Source organism: Phoenix dactylifera, unplaced genomic scaffold (assembly GCF_009389715.1).
Source record: "Phoenix dactylifera cultivar Barhee BC4 unplaced genomic scaffold, palm_55x_up_171113_PBpolish2nd_filt_p 001446F, whole genome shotgun sequence".
In the NCBI taxonomy this organism is placed as follows: Eukaryota; Viridiplantae; Streptophyta; class Magnoliopsida; order Arecales; family Arecaceae; genus Phoenix; species Phoenix dactylifera.
In genome coordinates, this window is record NW_024068765.1 from 24,376 (window position 1) to 30,375 (window position 6,000).

The following is a 6,000-nucleotide window of genomic DNA, read 5'->3' on the forward strand; positions in this document are numbered from 1 at the left end:
AATTCACTTTGCATTAGGTCAGCAAATTCTTCGCAGAGGCGATTGTTAGTAGCACCGAAAATAATATCATCTACATAAATCTGAACTACTAACATATCTTTGTTTTTCCTTTTTAAAAACAATGTTGTATCAACGTTTCCTCTAGAGAATTCATGGTCTAACAGAAATTTGCTAAGTCTTTCATACCATGCTCTAGGTGCTTGTTTCAAACCATAAAGTGCTTTGTTTAATTTATACACATGATTGGGGTATTGATGATTTTCAAAACCAGGAGGTTGTTCTACATACACCTCCTCATTAATATACCCATTCAAAAAGGCATTTTTTACATCCATTTGAAATAATTTGAAATCTTTAGAGCATGCAAATGCTAGTAACAATCTAATTGCTTCAAGTCTAGCTACAGGAGCAAAAGTTTCATCAAAGTCTATACCTTCTTCTTGATTATAGCCTTTTGCTACTAGTCTAGCCTTGTTCCTAATCACGATTCCATTTTCATCAAGTTTATTTTTCTATATCCATTTGGTTCCTATTATTGAGTATTCAGAGGGTCGCTCAACTAGGTTCCATACCTTGTTTCTAGTGAATTGGTTTAGTTCTTCTTGCATTGCATTTATCCAATTTACATCATTTTCAGCTTCTTCTATGTTTTTAGGTTCAAGGTGTGAGACAAATGCTAGATGATTATTTAAATTTCTAAGAGATGCTCTAGTTCTAATAGGTTGAGATGGATCATCTAAAATTAATTCCTTAGGATGCCCATGAGCATACCTCCAAGCCTTAGTCAGCCCATGATCCACAATTACCTCTTGGCTTGTTGATGCTTCTCCAATTTGCTTTGGTTCATCTTCTTGTAATGTCATCTCATCAATTTTTTCTTCAAGAATTTCTGCATCATCATCAAGAGCTACTTTCTTGCTGGAAGAGATGTCATTAGTATCATCAAAAACAACATATATTGACTCTTCAATAACAAGGGTTCTTTTGTTAAAGACTCTATACGCTTTACTTGATGTAGAATATCCTAAAAAGATACCTTCATCAGATTTAGAATCAAATTTACCTAAGTTATCTTTTCCATTATTATGAATGAAACACCTACATCCAAAAACATGAAAATAGTTTATTTTAGGCTTTCTACTTCTCCAAAGTTCATAAGGTGTTTTCTTTATAATGGGTCTCAATAAAACTCTATTTAATATATGACATGATGTATTAATGGCTTCTTCCCAAAAGTACTTAGGGAGGTTACTTTCACACAACATGGTTTTAGCCATTTTCTCTAGGGTTCTATTCTTTCTTTCTACAACTCCATTTTGTTGTGGTGTCCTAGGTGCAGAGAAATTATGAGTTATCCCCTTTTTACTATAGAATTCATCAAATAGATGATTTTCAAATTCCGTTCCATGATCACTTCTAATAGCTATGACTGAAGCATTTCTAGCATTAGTTACTTCCTTATGAAATTTCTTAAATACAGAAAATGCTTCATCTTTATGAGCTAAGAACATGACCCAAGTATATCTAGAAAAATCATCTACAATAACAAGACCATATTTGTTTCCACCAAGACTTGTGGTTCTAGTTGGTCCAAATAGATCCATGTGTAGTAGTTCAAGAGGTCTACAGGTAGAGACACAATTTATGGATTTAAAAGAGCTCCTCGATTGTTTGCCATATTGACATGCTTCACAAATTTTATTTTTCTCAAATTTTAGTTTTGGCAAACCTATTACAGAATCTCTTTTAACTAACTTAGATATTGTATCCATACTTGCATGTCCTAATTTACGGTGCCATAACCAGCTTGCATCATCAACCTTAGTATCACTAGCTACTAAGCAAGGACTGTTTTTAGCAAGATCATCTAGATCTACTACATAGACATTTCCACGTCTTATTCCTTTGAATACTAAGCTATTGTCAATTGAGTTGGTTATGATGCATAGGGATGGTTTAAACAGAACATCAAAACTCTTATCACATAATTGACTTATGCTAAGTAAGTTATGTTTAAGACCATCTACCAATCGTACATTATCAACAAAGGTTGAGGAGATGATTTGTATTTTACCTATACCAATGATGTGACCCTGATTATTGTCTCCAAACGTCACTACACCTCCCTTTTTAGACCCTAGGGTGAAGAATTGCTCCTTGTCACCCGTCATGTGTCTTGAGCAGCCACTATCCAAGTACCAACAGTTTTTGTCGACTTTGGCTGCAAGACACTCCTACACAAGGAAATCATACAATTTTAGGTACCCAAATTTTCTTGGGTCCTTCATGGTTAGTAATGTTGGTTCCTTTTGGAACCCAACCCTTTTTAATTTTTCTTTTAGCTTTTTCTTTTCTATGGTCACATACATTAGCTTTATGTCCTATCTTTCCACAGCAAAAATAAGTTATATTCTTAATTTTGCTTTTCCCTGCTCTCACAAAAAAATTACTAAGGAGCTTTTGCTTATTCTTAGGTTTATACCCTAAACCAGCTCTATTGAACACAGCTCGTTGATTATTAAGTATCATTTCCAATTTTTCAGAACTATATGTAAACTTTTCTACAAAAGGTTTGTATTTTTCAAGTTCTTGTGCCAACTTTTGTTTTTCAGTTTTTAGTATGTTTAAGTCTTTTGTGAGATTATCTCTTATAGTTTGTTTATCGTTTTTAAGTTCTGAAATTTTCTTGGTTAGTTTTTCGTTATCTTTAATTAAGGTATTAATTTTTTGAATTAACATTTGCTTGCTTGTTTTAAGTTCTAAATTTTCTTTAATGATAAAATCCTTATCCTTAACTAATTTATCGTATTTATGGAAATGAGATTGATTGGTTAGTTTTAGCTCTTTATTCTTAAGATTTATTATCTTATATTCATCCATTAATTCATTAAACGCATCATATTATTCATCAAAGGTAAAATCTAAATGCGTTTCAGATGTTACCTCATTTTTATTCGCCATAAAGCAGAGGTTAGCCTTTTCCTCTTGTTCCTCATCCGATGATGATGATGATGAATCGGAATCCGATAAGGTGGAGACGAAGACTTTCTTTTTCTTATATTTGCTGGCCTTCTTGAGCAAAGGATAGTCCGCTCTGAAATGTCCCGGCTTCTTGCATTCATAGCATCCGATTCCCTCATTTTTCCTTTTCTTACCTTTATCCTTGTAATAGGAACTCGAGGGACCTCTCCTCTGATGAAAGGACTTCTTTCGGTTGATGAATTTTCTGAACTTTCGCACGAGAAGAGCCTCATCATCATCTCTCTCATGATCTTCTTCTTCACTGCTGCTACTGCAAGATAAATCCTTGTTAGAAGAAGTAGATTTGAGAGCTATTACCTTTTTCTTATGAGAGGATTCTTCTTCGCTGTGTTGTTTCATTGTGAGCTCGTGCGTCATTAGGAATCCAAGAAGCTCCTCAAGTGGAAGCTTGTTCAAGTCCTTGGCTTCTTGGATTGCCGTAACCTTGGCCTCCCATGACCTTGGCAGACATCGAAGAATTTTTCTGACTAGGTCACTGTTAGTATAATTTTTGCCAAGGCTTTTTAGGCCATTGACAATATCAGTAAATCTAGTAAACATGCAAGTGATAGTTTCATTGGAATCCATCTTAAATAATTCATACTTATGTACTAGTATATTTATTTTAGATTCTTTTACTTAATTCGTGCCCTCGTGGGTCACTTCAAGTCTATCCCATATCTCTTTTGCAGAATTGCAAGTAGAGACTCTATTGAATTCATTTCGGTCTAAAGCACAATAAAGCACATTCATTGCTTTGGCATTTAGTTGTGCCTTCCTAATATCATTGTCATCCCAATCTTTTTCAAGTTTGGGTATAGTAACACCCTCTACAAAAATTGATGGGATGTATGGTCCATTAAGTATGGTGGTCCACATCTCATAGTCTTGTGCTTGGATAAATATCCTCATCCTAGCCTTCCAATATGAGTAGTCGGTTCTATTGAAGAATGGAGGTCTATGGGTGGACTGCCCCTCAATATGAGAAGATCCAAATGGGGTTGTCATTTTGATCTTTTACTCTTTTGATAGAAGAGTTCCTGCTCTGATACCACTTGTTGCCCAAAAAGACAACCCAAGAGGGGGGGTGAATTGGGTTTTAAGTAATTATTGTAATTAAAAACTTAATGAGTAACTAATTAAACCTTATTGCAAGTGGATTAATTAGTTTACTATATACAGTGGATGAAGAGAATGGGAGAGACAATTAAGCAATCACAAACACAAGAGATTTTATAGTGGTTCGGAGCTAACCCTTGCTCCTACGTCCACTCCCCAAGCTTCACTTGGGAGTTCACTATAATCCCTCGGATTACAGCCGGTTGTTTTACAAGCTCACAACCCAACTTGTTGTTTTACGAGATCACAACGAACTCGGTCGGTTTTCACAGGCTCACCGACTAGAACCACCCGATTGTTTTTCCGGGATTACTATCAAACCCTTACACCATTGGTTTTTAACCTCGGCTCACCAACCAACCTCTACACCCTTGATTCAATCCCCTGATTGAATCAAGTAACAAGAAAACAGTTTGTAAAGAGTACAGGAATAGCTTCTTGAAAAGCAAATATAAATAATATAACTAAAGAAGAGTTAGAAGCCCTCAAACAGATTTTTAGATTTGAGGAAAGAGGCTTCTCGAACTCTGCAATCTCCTCGTGAGTGGGATGAAGATTTGCTGTCAGATGAGGAGCCTTGAATGCGAGGAAGATGTTGGGAGGATGGACTTCAATGCACTTCTTTCTTCTTTTTCTTGTATTTACTCTAGAAAGGCTTTGGTAGGTGGAAATCCCTTTTGTTTTTAATGGAGTCTCTCTTTCTTACTCTATTACTGTTCACTCTGGCTATTTAAGCCATCCCCAACGAAAACTAGCCGTTAGACACACATTTATGGCCGTTCTGCACACTCTGCAACTCCTAACAAAGTGTCCGTTGGGATCGAAGTCGACTCGCTCGATCTGGAGTCGACTCTGCTGTTGCTGGAGTCGACTCATGCTTTACTGGAGTCGACTCGCCCACTGTTCAAAATTTGAAATAAAGTGCCGTCCCGTTCTGGAGTCGACTCGGCCAAATGTGGAGTCGACTCGCCAATGTCCGGAGATGACTCGGCCCTCCGGAGACGACTCGTTCTCAAGGTTCCAGAGATCTGTTTTTCTTTATTTCTTTCTCGAGTCGACTCGGATCATTTTGGAGTCGACTCGGCTCTTAGAGTTCGAAAACTGATCCTCTGTGTTTGGAGTTGAACTGCCTCTGAGTCGACTCGAATTTTGTTGGGGTCGACTCGGCTGACTTGGGAGTCGACTCGTGAGTACTTGGAGTCGGCTCGGCTCTCAGGATCTGAAAACTGTTTCTCTGTGTTTTGAAGGTGAACTGCCTCCGAGTCGACTCGGACTTTGCTGGAGTCCACTCGGCTCTCAGACACCGAAGTTGGCTCTCTGACATTGTCTTGCATTCCTCTGAGAGTCGACTCTTGCTTTCTTAGAAGTCGACTCGCCAACCATTGGAGTCGACTCGAGTTCTTCTGGAGTCGACTCGAGTTCTCAGAGTCCAAAATGACTTCTCTGTCTTTCAGTCTGTTACTCCATGGAGTCGACTCGTACTTTGCTGGAGTCGACTCGGCAAGCATCGGAGTCGACTCTAATTCTTTAGGAGTCGACTCGGTGACAGGGTCTGAGATTTATCTTTCTGTCCTGCTGTCTGTTCTCAGTCGGAGTCGACTCGTAATGTGCCGGAGTCGACTCGAGCTTGTGCCAGTGCTTCTGATACACTTGGAGTCGACTCGTAATCTTCCGGAGTCGACTCGAGCTTCAGACTTTGGTTCAAATTGATTTCCATACTTAGCCAAAATGTATTGAACCAAAGCTAGAGACACTTAAACATAAATTCACAAATATTTGGCTGAAACACTAGATTGAATTCATTAGTATAAGATATACTCAAATGCTTTGAGCTCATCAAAATCAAATAGGGTTATAATC